The following is a 21969-nucleotide window of genomic DNA, read 5'->3' as shown; positions in this document are numbered from 1 at the left end:
AGGAAAAAAAATATGAGATAATTTGGTCATGTTTTTGCATTCTCTCGCAAATGTTTTGCGTTCGCTCGCAAAGAACAAAAAAAGTTTTGAGCGAACACAAGTGGTTTTCCGAGGGAACGCAACGGTTTTGTGAGCAAACGCAGTTTCTTGGGGGAACTTAAAACATTTGCGAGAGAACGCAAAAGCATTGGCCTATTTCCCCCCCCCCCCCCCTTCCATCTCATATTTATTTCCAGCACTGTTTCCCCTTAGGGTCTCAGTAGTATCATGCACAGCTAGTTAGTGTTGAGGAAATGTGTGGCAATATTAAGCAGACAATCTGTTGTTGTTTTTTGTTTTAGTTTTCCTGTTCAGAGAATTATTCCTGGGCATTAATGTAAACATTAAAGGAATTTGTGTTGCGCTGAACTAAATTGCTGGTAATAGGTGCAACATGAGTAATATATAGATCTAAATCAAGGTTTAATCAAGTAGAATAATGTTTTCCCTCTGATAAGACTGCAAGTGTTTAAAGCAGTGTTAAGCTTCAAAGGCAACTCGCTCAAGCAAAAAATGTTTTTGATCAAGGCACTGTGATCTCTCCTCCCCTTTACGGCAACAACCCGTGGACCAACACACACACACACATTCATGCAAACTCACACATACTTGTGCCACCTTCCTCCACAAACTTTAGAGTCCCATGTGTATGTATCCTCACCAGCACAGAATACTCATTTCCCGCAATCAGATGGCTACATTCACTTTGGGCTTTATTTGCCAGCTGTTCTTATCTTACTGAAATGGAATGGCTGGAAAATGGGGAAAGATTTATTTCCCCTGACATCTTTAATTCTGATGTGCTTTTAAAAGCCCTGACAAGTGGATGTTTTTTTTTCCATTCATTCTCTCTCATTGAGGTCCTCTGATTGCTAGGTTCTTTACATTTTCCTGTTCCCACCTGACCCACCTGACAGTGATGTGTGATGTGTGGTGTATTTAGAACAAGATATCAGATTATATTGGGAATTGGTAAGAAGAACAATACAAAGAGCATGTGTGCCATTCAGAATTAAATTGAGAATTGAGGGAACAATTAGGAGGATGCAGTATTACTATTTGAATTTATGTTTAGGGATGTAGAATTTAAATACATCCAAGCCACTGTTGTGGCTTTCTAAATTTTTAGTTTGATGGCTTTGCAGCCTATCAGTCCAATTCATTCATCTTGCAGCCTATCACATTTTCTCCCTCTCTCTGTCAGTTGGAGTTCAGAATGTATCGTCTCCCGCAACGAAATTAAAAGATTAGCTGTACTCTTCACACATCTCAGTCCTAAAAAAAAAACTGTAAAAAGTATCTTATTGGTCAGGGACTGTTTCAGTTGTTGAGTCAGAGATCGATTCAGTCTGAACCTTGCACTGAATTGTGATCGCTTTGGAAAGACACCCTCAAGCACACACACATGCACATAGACCTCTCTAGACTAGGAGGACAAGTGTGGTGTTGAGATTTTTATTCTATCTTTATAATGGAATTTCCTCATAATAATACATTTATATATACACATAATTAGTGGTGATTGCATCTAATTAGTGGGCAAGTATCACAATTACTGTCTCACATACTGTACTTATGAACAAACCCCTAACCAGCACTGTTGTTTCAGTTTACTGGGCCAGGGACACATTTTATACACTCTGCAGTACAAAAACAGGTTTAATGTGCCCCTTCATTAAGGGGCCCGGGACAATGCATATTCAATTTGAATGTAAGATGGATGGATGGGTAGTTGAGTAGATAGATGGATAGTTGAATGGGTGGGTGGGTGGACAGGTAGATAAATCGGTAGGTACTAGGGGTGTGACGAGACGCTTACTCCACGAGACGAGACACGACACGAGGTTGGGTTCACGAGAGCGAGACAAGACGAGATTTTTACACAATTTTTAAGAAATCCTCAATGATGAAATATATGAATGGAAAATAGTCTTTTATTCAACTGAAAATCACAAAATGCAAAACAATTTAGGTGCATTTTGAAATCAACTTGTAATGAATGTTATTTTACTTCTATTTTAATTAATTATATGCAGTAAAGGACATGCAAACACTGCAAAATGTTTTGCTATAAACTCTACCGTCTGGCTTCTCCCCTGTACAATTTCACATGAGAAATTTAACTCCTTTCCACAAATCGAACATAAAAAATAAATAAAACAGTATAAATAAAATACATTTTATTAACTTTAAATGCAAACAGTAAGTGTATCCATAATCAAAGTACTGCTCTCTCAAAACTACAAGTTCAAACAGAAACAAATGATTTCTTCAAGCATGAAAAAGAGATAAATTAACTACACAGAACAGCCTAAGATATGGTCATGTTCTTTTTCAAGAATATAAGCATGTCGACGATTTCTGGCAGCAGTTGAGACCTTTGGGCAGTAACTAGGCTGCACAATATGAGGAAAAGCTGCGATGTGCGATAACATTAATATTGCGATGTCGATATGACTTGCGATAAATATTCAAATGTGAATGTTAGCTATACAGTTCCCATGTCTTAGTGCTTTAATAGGTTATTTGCGTGATAGGTCAAATGTTTATTACCTGCCTGGTTCAGATTACACGATTTTAGCGCGATTTTGGCACGATCCGTTTGACGTAGGGTGTCGTGGAGATTCGTAAAGGACAACGGGCGTCGGGACGCAAAATTCGATCGTTTCATTTCGTATAGTACGTGTGTCATAGTGGGCGACAACCTACGCGTCTGCAATGCTTCAGGACATCACGACAGAAAGACTAGCATGTTTAATTTTTTAACGGTCCTCCACGACGTGTTGAGTATGTGAGCGAGAGTGAGTGTGTGCGCGAGTGAGTGAGTGAGCGAGGGACAGCGAGTGTGTGTGTGCGGAGGAGTCGCCGAAATCCCAGATTTTCACCCTCACGCTCCATCACGCTGACATCACAACAACTCACGAGACAACTTTTCACCTCGACGAGAAATCTCGTCGCGTTTTAATCTCGCGAGATCTCGTAACACGAGATCTCGTCACACCCCTAGTAGGTACTAGATTCTAGGGGTGGGAATCTTTTGGATTTAAAATAGATTCTTGGGGTCACGATTCGATTTAAAAATGGATTCTCGATTTTGAATCTTATTTCGATTAAATTTATGCATAGATTTGATTTTTAGATTTGATTCTAAACTTGTCTTGGAATTTGATTAATATTTAGTGATTTAGCCTCTACATATGTGTTTGCCACTGAATAAAAATAAAGTTAATTGCGAGTGTTATATATAGTTTACATCTCTCAATTCTGACTTTTTAATCTCAGAATTGCATTATATAAAGTCGCAATTGTGTGGTATAAAGTCAGAATTGTGAGATATAAACTATATATAACAGGCAATTGCGAGTTTATATCATGCAATTCTGACTTTTATTTCTCGGAATTACGAGTTTATATCATGCAATTTTGACTTTTTTTCCTAACAATTGCGAGTTTGTCTCGCAATTCTGACTTTATAACTCGCAACTGCAGGTTTATATCACGCAGTTGTCAGAAAAAATATCTGAATTGCGAGATGGAAATTGTCAGGTTTTTCAGAGTTATGAGTAATTACTTTCTTTATTTTTCATTCTGTGGCGGAAACAAGCTTCCATAGATACAGGATATACAAGCAGGTATTATTCGTTACCACGGCCACCGTTGAAGGCACTACTCGTGTGTGAAAAGTACAAAAAAAGCTTGACGTGTACCCGACTGCCGGTAATTATACAGTATTTAAGGGTATTTTCTATTCGTTAAAATATTGATATGGATCTGTTGTTGTCAAGTAAGCTTAATTTTTCCCCCGTTGCAAGCCTGTGCGCAGTCTAAACTGTCCGGTTGCTGCACTGTTCTTTGTTCTGTCAACATCACGTTATTAACACTTGTAGAATATCGATTTTTAAAAAAATTATAAAAAATGAATCGATTCAAATTGTTAGAAGATAGAATTGTGATTCATATGTGAATCAATCCCCCCCCCCCCCCACACACCTAGTAGATACTGTTGGTGGATAGATTGATCAGTAAGATAGTTGGGTAGATATATAGTTGAAATATTTTGAAAATGCACCCATACACTTTTTCTCCATTGCTGGGACTGTAAGATTTTTAGCCATTTCACGCTTCTTTGAGTCTGTGCAGGATAAAGATAGAGTTTCCTCTTCTCCAGGTGATGGATGACCCTGCTGCTATTTTGGTGGCTGATGGGGGACTGCCTCTGTGGAGATCAGCATATAAAATATCTAGTCAGCATTGGTCTGACACTGTAATATGATCTGTTCATAGAAATATGGAGGCACATTACCCTTACGCCACACACCAGTAACAGACAAGCTATATTTTCCTCCTCGAATTGCGCCTACACTTTATTCCGATCCTCTCAAATAATGTATGGACAGGGCTGAACTTGAGTCAGCATCCTGTCACAGATTTTCTCTGCTCTCTCTCTCTCTCTCTCTCTCTCTCTCTCTCTCTCTCTCTCTCTCTCTCTCTACATTCCAATCGCCCAATAGTGCCTTGCGAAGTTGATTTGACAGGATATTCTGCCATCACAATCAACCAAATTACTTTTGTTTTAATCACAACAGGCATATAACTAAATGTAAGGAGTTTAGAGACTGCTGAATATCTTTAATATTTCATGAAATATATTTACATATTATATATTAAATTATAAAAAATCGATTTATTTTTATAGACACATTGTTATAAAAAAGGGTATATAATAATATATACAGTATATAATATATAATAATATATATTGTATTATATTTTACTGGGATGTACCCAAATTTCGGCCGCAGAAAAGTATCGGGCGAAAATGCCATTTTCGTTTTTTGGCCGAAAGAGAAAAAAGGCTGAAGATATAAGCTGAAAATTTGCCGCCCCGCCCCTCCGTGGTTAGCGATCAGGTTTCACTCTGGCACAGCATGTTTTGTGACTTTGCGAGCAGCTCCACTTATGAAGATGTACAACTTCGAAGCGACGGCTCAGAGTTCCACTGTGTGCGCTGTGCTCTCCACTCTGTGTGTGCGCCGTCTCTGTTCAAAATGTTCCACTCCGTGTGTGCACTGCGCAAGTTCTCTGGACTTGTTTCTGTTTGCAATAGACCTACTGTGCTGTAAAATGGTGTGGTATAGCCATGCTTGGCAACGCTGGTAAAATGACGTAACCCTTTCTTTCACTGATCACTCCTCTGTAACGCCACCCGCGGAGCCCCCAAGAGAGCGCGCTGGGCTGTCCACGGCGGTCCCAGTTGTTTCTTTTGGAGCTCCACCAGATGATCAAATGACGGTTGCTCCGAGGAGGGAACGGAGACGTGTGTCCCCTCGCCACAGTTGCTGAGCTTCCGCTGTACGGCCGAGTCACAGGTCTCAACGGAAAAACAAGGATGCGAACGCAATGCACAGCAGCTGGTGCAATTATCGCATGCCAATATGCATTGGCTTGTTTAATTTCACTCAAAGTAGATAGGCTCTAGCAAGCGATCTCCATTCGTCAGAATCACTTCTGACTCACGTCATAGTGAGCTGACGAAGGGGAACGAGTGCTACCCTACGTAACCGAGACGATATTTAATATTATTTTAATAAAGGCCTATTTTCTGTCAAATTTTTGTGTGTTACTTACTTAAAAAAATCCAAAAAATTAAAATAATCTTTTGTTTAATTCATATTCAGTAAAATTATTGAATTTAATTAAAAAGTCTAATAATACAACAATTATACACAAAACGAATTTAAACAAGAAATGAATAAGAATTTTTTAAAAGTCATTCCCTATGTCTACTTGTAGGAATTTAACACACATCATAAGAGAGTATTTCACCTCTGGCCCTCACAACACACATCACATCGGAAATATTTTCAACTGAAAGGACTAAATATTAAATGAAATGAATAATTTAAAAATTAAAATAACAAGTAATCCATTTAGTGATCAATTTATTTATTTTTTTACCTGAAACTGTAACTGAATACAGTTGTATTTTAAACACATAACACCATTACATGTATTCCGTAACTTCCCGACCCTGATTACACAATATATTAAGTAAAATTAATATTGTATAAAATTTGAAAATATGGCAATGCATAGACCTATTTATATATATTTTTGAACCCTTTATCTGCATGACTCATGTTTTGAAGTTGCCATTTTATGGCATTCCAAATGCTCAGTGTGTACAGGGAGCAGTGAACACTACGTAGGGATTCATTGTGAATCGGAACGCTGCTTGCTCAGCTAATTGTATTATTCTGGGTTCAGTGATAATGATAATGTGAGCCTTGTTATAAATAAGCTCCATTAAATTAATTGCTTTCTCCTGAATGAACTTCATGTTCATTGTGTTTTGCAGGAGGTACAGATGTTGGTGAGAATCTTGAGTATTCGGCACAATGTGAAACGCCACATTTGCACTAATGACTGAACTCTGAGGACTCACTGTTATTATGACCGCCGCTAGCGTAGCTAGCGAAAGCGGTCATATAGGGATTGTCAAAGTTTTTTTTTTGTTTTTTTTTTGTCACCTTACTGAATTTTTCGTCAACGATACCAGGGACACCGAAGCACCGGGGAACATGAAATTTGGTGGGCATGTAGCCCCACTAGACTTCTAAGGAAAAATTTCGTTTGGTCCCCGGGGGCCACTCCCCCCCCGCGCTGGGCCCCCCCAAACCCCAAAAAATGCCGTTTTTCCTAAATAACTACCTGAACCGTGGCACCGAGGATGAAGACATTTTTATGGTATGTTGGTCTACTAGACTTTTACGGAAAAATTTCATTTGGTCCCCGGGGGCCACTTCCCCCCCCTGCGCTGGGGCCCCCGTAAATTTTTCGTCAACGATACCAGGGACACCGAAACACCGGGGAACATGAAATTTGGTGGGCAGGTAGCCCCACTAGACTTCTACGGAAAAATTTCGTTTGGTCCCCGGGGGCCACTCCACACATTTAGTGACTGTACACTCATCGGCCTGTAGATGGTGCTGTTGAGCGAAGGGTTGCTGGTTTAGGATGATACTGTCACACACACACACATGCAGGAATACAAACAAACGCAAGCATGCACACACACTGACATCCACACGCACAGACACACACCCATACACACACATACAAATCCACATGCACATGCACAGACACACACACACAAACACACACGCGCACACATGTACGCACACATACATACACGCACAGACACACACACACACACACACACAGACACACACATACACAAACACACACACATACACACACACACACACACACACACACACACACACACACACACACACACACACACACACACAGACAGACAGACAGACATGCACATACTATTACTTTTTTTAGGTATATACATAAACACGCAATACAGCCAAATTACTCCACGTCATTTATTTTTGTGGAAAGCCAGTGCAGGCCTGAGTGGCGGTCATATTTTGTACCGCGATGCGGTACATCTAGTTACTTGTAATTTCGAATCAGCCCACACCGTTTGATTGTGAGCAGATTTTACATAAGGTGCTGTTGTGTTGTAATCTAGTAGTCAGAAAATACGACTTGAGCTGTTTACTTTTTTTTTTAGTAAAAAAATTAAATTAACTTAGAACTGCTTAGAACACAATTTTTTTCTGCCTGTCCGGTCAAACTGTAAGTTAAGTGTTTTGGGATTTTGATTTGTAGAGACTAGCAAAAGCAGTCAGGCGTGTCAGTGCTCAGATGCAAACACTCAGCATCTGTAGAGATCTCAGTGTCTTCCTTTAGGACACTTAGGTCCCAGGAAGCTACAGTCTGGTCTGAGAGATATAAGCCTATTAATACTGCAACAATAGAGCTGTGGTATAGTAATGTTAGTCCTGAGAGATGCTACTTTATCTCCCTCTCCGTTTTCCATGCCCAGCAGGTAGATTATGTCATACTTCAGTGAACTACTCATTTATCTGTGAATGTCTCATTTCCTTTTCCTCTTTCTCTTCCATTGTCTTCTCTCTGCTTCCTAACCCTCTGAGGCTTGTGATATTCCATTTACACCACCTATCTTATGTTTCCCTCCTGTGCCAAACCTTGTTTTTGACAATTTTCAATAGTTTTTCTCACCACATTCTCTCTCTTGTTTCATATTTGCATATGGAATGCTTGCCTGAGGGCATCTTGTCTAGTCTACTCTGTGAACAAATATTGCTTAACATTATCCATTATCTCATCCAGTCCACAAAGCAATACCAGCATGTTGCATAACCGGTTCCTCACTATGAGCTAGGCCTATTTGTGCTGGTACCAGTTGTATAAAACCCACCTGCTCAGCTTCTCTCATATCTCGTTTGAGGTTTTTTTTTTTCTCTTCCCAAAGTAAACTTTTATTGCTCAGTGGGTGCTATTTAATAGCTCAGGACACTTAATTGAGTTTTGTCTCTCTTAGGGTCCAAAGGTAACACTTTATAAGTGCCAAATGTGAGTAAAAAGTGGCTTTGGTGGCTTTGATTAAAAAAATGGATAAAGAAAGCTTAGCTTGTGCATTTATAAGGAAGTGGATCATAATACAGTTTAAATCAAATTGTACCCTAAATGTAAAAATCCTATTTAGCATTTTGTATTATTATTGTTTAACATAATTTTTTTTTACTATATGTTTATATTAAAATATCACATTGAATCTCCAAATTAATGTAGAAACAACATAAAGATGGTTTATTTGAATTTTTTAGTACTAGGAGAGTGACGCAATATTAAAAAGTGACAATATTTGTCATTGAGGTGAAAAGATGTCTCAAGATATCAGCATGACTGAGTTGAGTTTGTGGCAAAGCATTTACAGTGATTGCATTATATTATTCTGTCTTTTACTGCATATGATATTTCATACTTAGAAAGTAGAACTGAAGGGACATTCATTAGAGGATGATTAGTGTAGGTCTGTCACAATGCCTCGATTAAATTCAGGTTAAATTAAATACCGGAAGTGGGACATTCCTCAGACGAGAATCCATGAACCGCATTAGATTGTTTTCTAAGGCTGCGCGATATATTAAAACAATTTAAAAAGCATAATATAGTATATTCTCTCATTTATAAACCTACACTAACACAGGAGAATACATCAGTACGTTTATAAATATGCAAACTGTTGTTCATCGTGATTTTAAAATAAAAATATAAACCCTCGCTCTGAGTTTGCATATTTTTGTGTTCTTATTTAAGAAATAAAATAAGTGTAGAATTTCTATCATAAAAAGAAGAACAATTAAATGTTGTTTGGCCAGTATTAAATGATCATGCTGTAAAGTGTAACAACAACAATCACCAGGCTGTTGGTGCCCTCTGAAGGCATTTGTTATAATACATAATGTACAAAAGTTGATTGTTTATAATGTTATGCATATTAAATGATGTATTTTAATAGTGTTGTTCAACAAGAGAATAGAATTACTTGCTTTTATACTTAATGTAAACCAATTATTATTGCTTTGTTGTTATTGTATGTATTTTAAGTCATTTTAAAGGGTATTCACTTAGTTCTATTTTTATTATCAAATTATTGTTTATCTAATGACTCAATTTAATTAATTAAGTGTCAAAATTACCAAAATAGTTGTGTGTGACAGCCCTAGATTAGTTACATGAAAAGTAAAATGCACCTGCATTGTTTTGCATTTTGTGACTATTTTTCCATATAGTCCATAAAGCATATTTTGTCATTGAAGATTTCTTCAATGATTTTGTTCTCGTAAACTCAATATTGTGTATCGTCAAACCCCTACTTAGTACTATGAATGAAGGACAGTATCACTGATATTTGTTGTGTTACTCGTATGTTGAGCACATACAGTGTACCTACAGAGTACGTATGTGCATGTGCGAGAGAGTCAGGGCTCTAGGGGTGATGCTTGCAGTATTGATCAGTGAGTGTTTGCTGGGCAGGGTAAACAGCTGTGATAGATGGCCGTGTTAAAGAGGTGTGCTGTTCCCTGTGGCTCCTGTTCGGGTGGGTCTCTACACAGCCCTTAGTCTGCTAATGAAAGCAGATGCTACGGTGAACAGGTCAGTGCAGGATCAATGGTTCCCTCACCCAGGAAATGACACAAATCAATCTATGTCAAATCTGCCACTAAATAACACTACCCAGGAGAGGGTGGTAGCAGGGAAAGCGAGTGAGTAAGAGTGTTTTTGGATTCTTGCTCATTCTTAATATAAAGTATTTTTTCCCCCTTTTACTTCATCTGCTTGTTTGTTTGTCATCTTCTAGTTCTAATCTGTACGCCTCATCTCAGCAAGACTTGTAAAAGGGTAAGGATCACTCAAAGATCACACAGAGCCTGACAAAGACACCTGCCCACGCTGAGTCCACACTGAATGTGAAGTGGAACACTACAGTTAATAACAATAATAATAATAATAATAGTTGTTGTTGTTGCATCCTTACAACAACAATAATTTTTACATATAATCATAATGATGATGATAATAATTATATTTATTTTTGTTAATGGTATAACACGTTTTTAATGGTTTAATATTTTTATTTTGTGTAATTAAGACTTGTTTTCAGAGAATATGTCAAGTCACCTTCATTTATATAGCGCTTTATACAGTACAGATTGTTTCAAAGCAGCTTTACAGTGATAATAATGTAAATGAATGCATTAGCTTCATTTTGTAATGCAACAAAGATTATTTTGCAGAGAGCTTAGTGTACTATCTAACCATATGCTTGCTTGTCAAATTTTGATTATACCACAGCCATTTGCATTTTATTCCTCAGGGAACAATGAGTTACAAGCCATTGCTGGTGTAGTTTGGCATTAAAGGGTTAGTTCACCCAAAAATGAAAATTATCCCATCATTTACTCACCCTTAAGCCATCCTAGGTGATTTATGACTTTGTTCTTTCAGCCAAACTCATTCAGAGTTACAAAAAAAATATCCTGGCTCTTCCAAGCTTTATAATGGGGGTGAATCGTACCTTCGATTTTGAAGCCCCCAAAAAGCGCATCCATCCATCATAAAAGTAATCATACGGCTCCAGGGAGTTAATAAGGATCTACTGAAGCGAAGCAATGCGTTTTTGTTAGAAGAATATCCATATTACTTCCGGTAATGACCATATGCAAGTTGAGTTCCAGCGGAAGAGTGACCTCTGACCCTACACTGTAAAAATAAAAGGTGCCTGGAGGAACCTTTTGGGGTTCTTCACTTTGCCACACCGGCGGAACCATCTGTAGATCCTCTAGGCACCCTTTAAAAAGGGGCGGTTCTCTGAGGAACCACACAGGTTTCCTGAGGAACTCTTATATAAGGCACTGTGTGGAACCACTGTGGGTGCCTCCAGGAACCAAATTTCAATTTTATTTTATTTTATTTGTATTAAATTAATTTCATGTTGTTACTATGGTTACCACCATTAACTTATATTATAATAAACAAACTGAACCAAATACAAAATAAGAATTGTTTATTACATATTTTAGATCCATTTTAATACACTTCCATGCACTTGAAAAAAAAAGCTAGTAATAGATTAATATCAATGAATACACACACACACAAAAATTGTATAATACATAAGTAACATGAATAATCAACCATGTGTATACAATAGGCTACACAAGAAAAGACATCTCAACAAAATGCATGGAAAACACGTTCCATGTAATAAATCAATGTAAAAAATTTACAATTTTGACTAATTAAAAATGTCCATCTTCACTTAATTTTAAAACATGTGTTTCAGTCCGATGGTAAGTCTGACGTCACTGTTTCCAAGTCCAAAAGCTCTATCAGATGCCAAAAACAAACAACAAACAGTGCTAATATACACTCATTGTGCTGTAATATTCCTGAAAATTAGGATCCTAACCTTTATCTCTATTCCAAAATCTCAGATGGTTTAGTTATTCAGCTATTTTGAATCATAAAATGCTGAAGTCTGGGATGCCGTGAGACTGGAGACTGTTATGTACACTATGGCTTTTGAAAAGCTTAAATGTGAGACTTGAATCAACAGTTCCCATAAATGGTTGTTGAGTATTCTCAATATCTAGAAACAAGATAGAGGAAGTAGAAGTAGAGGCTTCGACCCGGAAACAGTATTCCTTATGTCACAACAAGCAGAAAACATTTTCCATTTTAACAGAGTTAAGGTGCAGTAAAATGATCTGTTGTTCTGTGAATGTTCACTGGTGAATTCAGTCATTTCAATAAGAATCCACACGATCGACAATTTTGTGTGGTGCTTCATACATTACATCGCTACACTGCTGACAATGGTCAATGGACCTTTTTGCCTGTGTAATTTCACAAAATTCACAAATGTGATGCACCTTTACTCGCTGCAACATAAAATGCAATCAATTATAAAATCTTCACAAGGGACACGTGAGGTACTTAACGAGTTAGAAAAGTGAAAAGGTGCATCAGCTTCATTTTCTGTTTGTTTTTCCTCTTTTCTGGTGGATGGTCCAGGCACTTCAGTGATTTTCAGGTCTACAGGAGGATTTTTATTCTTGATCAAACTTGTATTTCAGCTTACCGAGATCCCTGCAAAGTATACAATTTACTGTTAGTAAGGTTATTAAAGTTATTAAATAATTTCCTCAGCCTTGTGACGTTCCAAACCTGTTTGACTTTCTGTCTGTGGAACCCGAAAGCAGATCTCAGGCATAATGCAACCCGTCACCATTCAATATCACTGCATGAAACACAAGCATAATTTTTTTTTGTAATTCATTCAAACCATTCTTATGTACACTTGTGTAGTTCAATTCAATGCAACAATTTATGTAAAAATGGTTAAGCTCCAAAAATGTCCCAGAAAAGATCCTAAAAATAATCAGTAAGTCTTCTGAAGCCATATAATAGCTTTTTCCTTTTTTTTTTTTTTTTTGTCGAAAAAGACTAAACTTGAAGTTATAATTCAGGGTTCAAATGTCTTCTATTCAAATGCATATGATTAAGGTATAGCCTATAAAAAAATGCATAGCATTATTAGCTCCAAACCTGTGATATTTTTTTTTCTTCTGAGTAACATGAATGAGATTTGGAGCATGAGGGAAGATTTTCAGAGAATAATTGATTAAAAAAAGTTCACAGTCAAACAATACAATTTCACACAGAGAAAGTTCATAGTAATAAAGTACTTGCATGTGGTGTATAGGTAACTTACTGTAATTCAATGTTGCCTCTGAAATGTTCAGATTATTTTAGAAATGTACTGGTTGTTCTGGGGAAACAAAAGAACAAAGCAGATTATTCACAACATAATATTTATTGACCAGTAAATGGCTTTAAAATGGTATTTGAGAGAATGAGGGCACCTGTAGTAAGTAAAGTTAGGCTAAACAAAAGCAGACCAAACTATATTAACCTGCTTTTGTTATTCATAACAAACGCCAATGACGACAGCAGGAATCAGCTACATTAGTTAGGCTATATAAGCAATTTGAAGACACAGTTTTACAGAATATGTTGAATTGAATGACTAAATCAATCTAAGACAATAAGTCAATAATTTCCATTTGTTCATTAACTTACGTTAGATCAACGTAGTTATGCATCGCGGCTAAAACCTTCATACCAGTTACTGTGCAATAAACGAGTGGTAAACACTGTAAAAAAGTAGTAATGTATAATAAATTTAGTTTATATATATGTGTGTTTGAATATATAGTGAGTAGACTCTATATTTATATTTATTTGGCGAGTTTACAAACCTTGTAACGGAGAGCCGAACAAAAGGCGGAAGCTTTGATGAGAGGACGGAGCCGTTACCCGATGACGTCGATCAGCTGAGCTTTGTTGCGCGCGAGCAGCGCGAGCATCACTGACGCGACGACAGCAGAGGAATAGCAGCAGTTTCGTGACAGAATAAAACTTTTCTCCTCCTAGTTCTTCTTCTTCAAATAATAATTTATGAAGAAGTAGGTACATTTTTTTATTTTATTACTATTATTTATTCAATAATAAATAAATGTAAGCTACCCAGGTGAAAAAGACGTAGGCTACTGTTAAATGTATTAAAAATGCATTCAAGTATATTTGTATTGTAGGCCTACTAAAAACACACTCAAGTACATTTTTAATAGTACGTCTTTTACACCTGGGTATGTATACTGAATCAAACTTAAGTAGACTATAATAATAATAATAATAGGATAATAATATTCTCATTCTGGCCTCACAGAACCATTGGGTTCCTCCAGATGCTGGCTTTAACATAAGAGATCTTCCAGGAACCACTTAAATGTTAAAAGATCTTCCAATAACCCTTTTATTGCATTCAAGTTCCTCTATTTTCCCCCAAAGCACTTCGAGGTCTCATGGTAATGAAAAGGTGACTCCAGAACCTCTGAACTAAATACAAAGTGCTTAAAGGATCCCATAAGTTCCAGCAAGAACCTCAAAGATTGTCAATGCTCCTCCAGTAACCCTACTATAGGAGAAAGAGCTTTGAGGCACTTAAATTACATTTTGAAGTTCCTTGAGTATCCGACAGGATATTTGAGGCTCCTTTAGTTTTTACAGTGTACGCATGATGTATTGACGAACGCGGAAACGCAGAGGATAGAGCAAAACAAAACACCGGTCACGAATTAAAAGTCTAAAACGAGAATTTTTAAAGAGAAATGTCTCATTTTAAAATGAGAATTTCGATTTAAGAGAAGAGGAGCTTGAGTTTGTTGCCCAGCCCTATTTGTTTGAACCACAAGAGACGTCTACTCTTACGCTACTCGTACATCCTACGACATGCGTCGGGTCAGAGGTCAGTCTTCCGCAGGAACTCCACTCGCATACGGCCAGAAGCCAGTGATTTATATTTTGTAAAGTTATAAATATGGATATTTTTCTTACAAAAGTGCGACGCTTCACTTCCGAAGGCCTTAATTAACCCCCTGGAGCCTTATGGATTACTTTTATGATGGATGGATGCACTTTTTGGGCTTCAAAATCTAGGATATCATTCACTCCCATTATAAAGCTTGGAAGAGCCAGGATATTTTTTTATATAACTCTGACTGTTATGTTCAAAAAGAGAGAGGTGTGTGTTCATGTGTATGAAATGGAGCAAGAGAGCTTGGATAGACAGGCTCCCTGGCTACTGTATCCTTATATGGACAATGTCAATATAAGCTTGACAGATTTTGCCCATCTGCTTTTTCTCAAAATATCATTAATGCCATAAAAAGCCAGAGGTACATGTGAGCGTTTGTATAGACATAGGCTAGGTCTAGAACTGAGTGTGTGTGTGTGTGTTCTGTCACTCTAGTGGAAACTCTTTTACGTGCAGATAAGGCTGGAAAAACCTCATCAGCTGTTTTAGTTTTAGACAATTCAGTCATAATCTTCTAATGTTAATATAGTTTTGTGTCAATTTAGTTTTGCTGTTACCCAAATAGCTTTTCATGTGCTCGTATGATGCTTGTGGTTTCTCCAGTGATGAAAATCCCCCTCTGATGCGTCAGATTTACTACTGCAGCCGGGGTGAAAATTAACCTCAAGTCTACAATAGAGTTTCGGCACACTGCTTGTAAACAGTCCAATTAAAGCGAGATGTGAAGAACACTTTAGTGGGTTCTGCAGGGACCCCATCCATAAGTAAAGTGTGAGGACCCACCAGGGGCAAAATTGCATCTGAAGAAAGAGAGAACAGACACTCTGATCATAGGTACTCACCATTATGCAGTTCGGCACGTTTTAACCATTCTACACCCTGGTTTCACAGACAAGGCTTAAACCTTGTCCCAGACTAAAATGCATTATTGAGCTGTTTTAACTAAAGGAATTCGCGCTGACATATCTTAAAATATGTCAGTCATAGATGCGTATATACCTGGAATCTAAACACCACAGAAAGAGAGTGTGTGTGAGAGAAAATCTTCCTTCTTGAACATGCATTAGCTTCATTTAAGCTATAATGACTCTTTCTCTCCTCTTATCCCTCCGTCTAGAGTTCTTCCTGGATTATTTCTTGTTTCCCTGTCCAATTTACCTGTGATAACCATAGGAAGCATGTCGACTCAACACACAGCACAGCCAGCCGTGACAGAGTCTTTCCTGTGAACATTTGTGTTTGAGCACATTTGTGTGTTTAATGGAGCTAGTGGAGCAAGACCGCCAGCAGCGGCAGTGAGTGTGGGATTTCATGGTGTGGTTGAACTTTCTGGGGTGAATGAGTTCAAAGTGTTGTTAAATGATGGAGATTTCCATCTGTCTAAAGTCTTATTGAGGAACAGATGATCTTACTCACTAGCAGCTCTTCTTCTATCAGTCCTTCACCTTTTGGTTGCCCAAATGATTTTTTAAAAATATGTTCTGTCGTTGTGACTTTTTGCAGTTTTTTTTCTTCTATGATAGCATTGGTTAAGAGCTGTGAAAAGCATCAATGGAAGACAGAGGGAATTAAATGTAGGACTGATGAAAAGGAGCACAGGCACGAGAATGTCTAAGGAGTGAGTTTCAATAGATGGGTAGCTGCTTGAGAACAGGTGAATTTGAGCTTCCTTTCCACTGCATGAGGTTCAATGGGTGCTATAAGCTCCTTTCAGGGTCTAGACTGATGTGGAAGTGCAGGGACGCTATGCAGGACTGTGCCTTTTCTCTTTTCTTCTTCTGTGGATCTCCACAACACAGTAGCAGTCACGCAGTTATCTCCTAATTGTTCAACAGTGATCTTGAACCTCAGTAAAAATTGTACAAGCATCTGTTCTTTTGTCTCATTGCATGTATATTTGGGTAGTTGACATGTCCTGCATTGTGAAATGCTTTACTCCATCTACAACTAAAGAGCATTTTGCCAAATATTTTTTACATTTATATTTGGCAGATACTTTTATTCAAAGAAACGACTAGCATTCAGTGTGCCACTTTTATGAGCTCATTTTAATGATGAAATATTCTTAAAAATTCTTAAATAATTCATAAATATTTTTTAGAAATATATATATATTTTAAATTAAACTAATTGAATTAATTAATTAGTTTATTTATTTATTCATCACACACACAAAAAAAAAAAAAAAACATGAAAGTTTACTAGGTTAAAAATGAAGAAGAAAATAAATACTGGCCTGTTGCATTACATCAAATATACACTTTCCCTAATACATTTATATACATTTTAATGTTGATAAAAAAACAAACATGAAATGTCCCCCCCCCCCCCATGGTTTGTACTCTTTCTAATTTGCTAGACAAAACATCTCTTTAAACTTGCTCTTAAGATTTTGTCGCCACCTTTTTCACTCCATATTCTTTTCTCTTTGTCTCTTTGTGATAGTTTGCACTGTAGGACACAGGCTGACATCTGGTTAGCACCAGAAACTGTAGAGCAAGATTGAGAGAATGAGACCCACTGAGATAGCAAGGGAGTACAGGAGAGGCCGTTTGGTGTTTGATGAGAACCTGCTGCTGTTTCCTTGTATGCCAGGAGCGTTTATGAACCCTGTCAGCTGCTAGAGCTCACCAGCTTCCCTAGGTCTGGATCCTGTTAGTGCAGGATTTGTGCTCATCACATGGAAAACAGCTTGTGCCGATTCCTCCCACTTCTCCTAATGGTACCCAAAAGGGAAAGGAAAGGAAAGGAAAGGAAAAGACGGAGGGAGGGGAGAGAAGGTGGCCCACACCTTCAAAGCCAAGCTATGCTGCATCATGGAAATTTGGCCCCGTTTCCCCAGCCATGCGGGTGACGTTCACAACACATAAGAATCATTACACTAAATCTCCTTTGTGTACTTTTCATTTCTCCTTCTTGTGCTCTAAGAAATGTTATACGATAGCTTATTTGACTACCAATAGCAGTTGCATCTTACAGCTTATGTAGCAAATTATATTTTACAGAAACCAGATGATATTACAAAGCTAAAATAAAAAGAGCAAACTTTGTGTATATAACCAGATATCATCTCCTTCAAAACTAATGCTGGGCTTGTACTATATTAATTTTCTCCCTTTAACGCATAATAAGAGAATATCCACATCACTTTTTCAAAGACAGATATTTTTGATAAAAGTTTGGATGCTCTGAAATTATGCTATTTTTTTTGTTCACTAACGAAAGTTTATATATATATATATATATTTTTTAAAGAAATTAATAATTTTGTTCAGCAAGAATGCTTTAAATTGGTCAAAAGTGACGTAAAGTTTTTTTATTAAAAAAAATGATTAAAAAAAATCTAATAAATACTGTTCTTTTTAACTTTCTATTGATCAGAGAATCCTGCAAAAAGTATCATGATTTCCACAAAAATATTAAGCTGCACAACAGTTTCCAACATTATAATAATAAAAATTTCTTGAGCACCAAATCAGCATATTAGAATGATTTCTGAAGGATCATGTGACACAATGAAGACTAGAAGAATGACTGCTGAAAACTCAGCTTTGCACTGGAAAAAATTACATTTTAAAATATATTAAAATAATATTTATTATTTAAAAGGAAATAAATTATATCAAATTATTATAATGTTTCACCTTTTTATTAAGGAATTCTTTTTATTTCTTGAATTTTTTTATCAAATAAATGCATCCTTGGTGAGAATAAGAAGCAAAACCCAAACTTTTGAACGGTAGCGTACATGGCGACACAAAATATAATAGCTGAAAATAATAAAGGCCAAGACTTATCATATTACATTAATGCCTACAGCAACAACATGCAATAAGCAGGCACGATTTAGTAATGACCATCAAATAATGACCGTCATAATCTCAATGAATGGTTATTTAAATTAATGATTATAAATAATTTTTTTCTTTCTATTATTTAAATGATTAAGTGTTTCCATTCACTTCAGTGAACTTTAGCTGGATGCTCTCTGGGCTTTGGATGCCTTTGGCTGGCTTGTTTTGTTAAGTAGTTGCTTAGTAATAAAACAGCGTGTTTCATCTAACCGATCAGCCTTGTAAGATACTTGAGTAGATTGTATAAACATCAGGATTAGTTAATAGACTTTTGGCAGGGGAACATCCTGTCTGTTCCTGCTACCTGTCCTCCTTAAGACAAACTGGAGGCGAAATGGGGCGGCACGGCGTAGCTCATCCTCATCCCCACACTCCTCCCCGGTGAAGTGAGGTTTGAAAAGAAACCCAACTTCTGTGGTGTCTGGGAGCCTGCAGTTACGATGGGGCTGTTTGAACTTCATGGGCTTACAGTACATTGTGTTTTATTTGTCTGTAAGGAAGAGATTAGGGAACTGTCTCCCTATGTAAAAGTGCTGGGGGGATTTGTAGTAGGGATTCCGCTGATATTTTTGGGATAATGTGTCCCAAAGCTCCTGAAAAAAAAAAAACACTTATACAAAGCTATAGTAGTTTAGAATGTAGAATATAGAAATATTATATTGGATATTATAAAATATAAATATGATAAATAAGATTATGTATAACTGATTATACTATTGAACTCCTATTTACATAGTCTGTAAATTAGATAGAGTACAGACAAAATGAATGTGATAATTTGACACACCGTGTTCTTTTCTATTATGATCAGGTAGCCTTTCGATTTGAACAGAAGGTCACAAACCTGATTAAGCCTCTGTGTGTTGTAGCCATAGCATCATATTGATGCAGCAGTGGCATAATGTGATCAGCTTCAGGACCATGGACAGCACCATGCTTGATCAGACTGAACCTCATGTTAAAAAGACCATCATTTCTCACCTTACAGAGTTTCAGGTGTGTTCAGGGTTTATTTCTGTTATATCTAATAAAATAGTAGCTGTAGTCTGTTAATGGTGGCATATTTTGTTACTCCCTCAAATCTTTTACTTTCTAAAGAACTGAAACATTTATTATTATTATTATTAATACTATGCAAAACAGATGATGCAACGTTAAGCATCTATATCATGTAATATCAAGCATTTTGATACTAAGGGTTGTACTCTCAATACTGAAAATAGGAACAGATTTGCGAAAAAGTTTTGGAAGTCTTGCACCGAGCATTTATTTGATAAAAAATACAGTAAAAACAGTAATATTGTGGCAATGGAGTCACACTGCTGTAAAAAAAAATATGCCATGAGTAATTTTTTACATTTTGTACAAGGTGTGATTTTTGGTATTCAAAGGTATGACAATTATTATCTGTTCTTCCCTTTGAAGTTGGATCCCTGCATTTCTCTTTGATACGCATGTCAGTGGTTGTCCTCTTTTTAAAATACTTATATGCTTAGCAGTTGCTGGTGGAAGAACAGTAGATCAAAACATTTCATTTATGAGGCATGATTCACAATGGACGTACAGGAATTTTTTAAGTAGGCTAGTTTGTGTATTAGTTTATGTTGTTGTGATGCCTCTCTGGAGGCCTGCATGCATACAACAGCATTAATACTTCTATCTCAAACCTTAGCAAGCTATTTTTAGGCTTCATCTTTGATCACTTCTGCACACTGCCACCTCAAATTTCTGTATAGTCTGTTTGCCAGCAGTTAACACAGTTAATTAAAAATCCCTTGTGCAATTTGAGAACAATTAAACTCCAACAAACTCCTCTTTTCCTGCCAACTGTAAGCATACGCCTGACTGCCCTGTGTTCTTTTTATAGTGCATTCATGGCTCCACTATATTGATATTCCTCAATTATTCTGGCTTTGTTCTAAACCCCTAACCCAAGTTTTAAACGTCTACAGTTAATTCAGTCCATTTAAACTGAACAAATTTCTATTCAAGGACATAAGATTGTTTTGAGAATCTCCTATTGACTTTAAACTGTTAGAATAGAAACTGAAGTGATGACATCTTCATTGTACTATTTGCTGAATTTGCGATTGGTCTTCTGTCTTGCATCTGTATGTTTACTGAATTTTGATTGGTCTTGAATGCTACAGTAATTGTAACAACTCTTCTGAGCAGCTGACAGAAAGTTGCAAACCCTGTTTTCTTCATGAAAAGCAAATCTAATTGCTCTCTAAATCACTTATAGCTTGTATGCTGGTGTGCATCAGGTGAAACTGTTCAGCACCAGGTTAAAATGACAAAATTAATTTTAAGTGAATCGTGTGGTTGCATATAACGCAGTAATTGCAAGTTTCGAGTAGCTGCCTCACTTGGGCTTTATTGCAAGTTTTTGTTCTTAAAGTCCCCCTGTGGTGAAAATCAAGCTTTTAATGTTGTTTATATGTCTATGTGGTGTTTTTAATATGCTTTAAGACAAACCATGTGCAAATTCATAAGTCAGCACCATTGCTGGGTATTTTCTCCTTAAAACTGCAGTGTACCAAAGACAGTCTCAAAATTGCAGTTTGAAATCGCTGTCTGTTTCTGACGTCACAAACTACCTTGTAACCAATCATGTCAACGTGTGATCGTCAACGAGTGGATCTCTGAGCTGGTGTGAGTGAGTGGAGGCGGGGCTAATTTGCACATTCATAGAACCACTTATACTAAATAAGAGAAGGGTGTAGAGTAACATTCAAGCTATTTATTTATTTATTAAGGAAAATATTATACAAGGAAAAAACTTTTAAATATGTAATTTTGGTGGTCAAAGATGAGTTTTAAGGGATACAATTTTTGACTACAGGGGTACTTTAAGACTGGCTTCACTGAACCTGGAACAGCAATGTGCAGTGTTAGATGACAGCCCTAATTACTCATGACAGGCCTGCGTTCAGCCAGCCAGAGGAATGCCTGGGAATCTAGCAGACCAAAAAAAACATCTTTAAATTGGCTCAATATTAACTCAAACATGTACACATATAATGGCTGATCATACAGTCAGCATCATGTTATCAAATAAGCACACACTCTTACACACAAACACATGGGGTGCAAGTAATAAAAGCTCGTTCCCTTCTTTTTGATGCCGATCAGTCATCTCTCTCACTTTTACATGCTTTCTGGATTTTTGTCAGTCAAACTTCTTGTGAAAAAGAAGTTGCTCTGTTGTGTTGCTGTAGCGAATTCAAGCCATTCCCTTAATGTTTT

The 21969-nt window shown here is 37.0% G+C and overlaps 1 protein-coding gene and 2 long non-coding RNA genes across 9 annotated transcripts in view; 1 reads left to right on the top strand and 2 right to left on the bottom strand.

The window, feature by feature from the left end:
* The window catches only part of kcnq5a (potassium voltage-gated channel, KQT-like subfamily, member 5a), a 139344-nt gene that overhangs the window by 72400 nt on the left and 44975 nt on the right, over positions 1-21969 (top strand). The gene's annotated exons all lie outside the window — the stretch shown is intronic.
* Positions 3052-7569, bottom strand: LOC309487278. 2 transcript variants are annotated; one of them, XR_014201811.1, is made up of 3 exons: positions 7501-7569; positions 4533-6483; positions 3052-4502 (listed from the first exon to the last, which is right to left on the bottom strand). It is a non-coding gene; the product is annotated as an uncharacterized lncRNA (long non-coding RNA). The 2 variants fall into 2 exon arrangements; XR_014201812.1 differs by having other exon boundaries at positions 3052-4498.
* Positions 11791-13906, bottom strand: LOC309487271. 2 transcript variants are annotated; one of them, XR_014201803.1, is made up of 4 exons: positions 13749-13906; positions 13202-13258; positions 12655-12727; positions 11791-12576 (listed from the first exon to the last, which is right to left on the bottom strand). It is a non-coding gene; the product is annotated as an uncharacterized lncRNA (long non-coding RNA). The 2 variants fall into 2 exon arrangements; XR_014201804.1 differs by lacking the exon at positions 13749-13906 and having other exon boundaries at positions 13202-13442.

Source organism: Leuciscus leuciscus, assembly GCF_965113295.1.
Source record: "Leuciscus leuciscus genome assembly, chromosome: 22".
Classification (NCBI taxonomy): domain Eukaryota; kingdom Metazoa; phylum Chordata; class Actinopteri; order Cypriniformes; family Leuciscidae; genus Leuciscus; species Leuciscus leuciscus.
The sequence above is the reverse complement of the archived record's forward strand: the minus strand, read 5'-3'. Positions and strand labels throughout refer to the sequence as shown.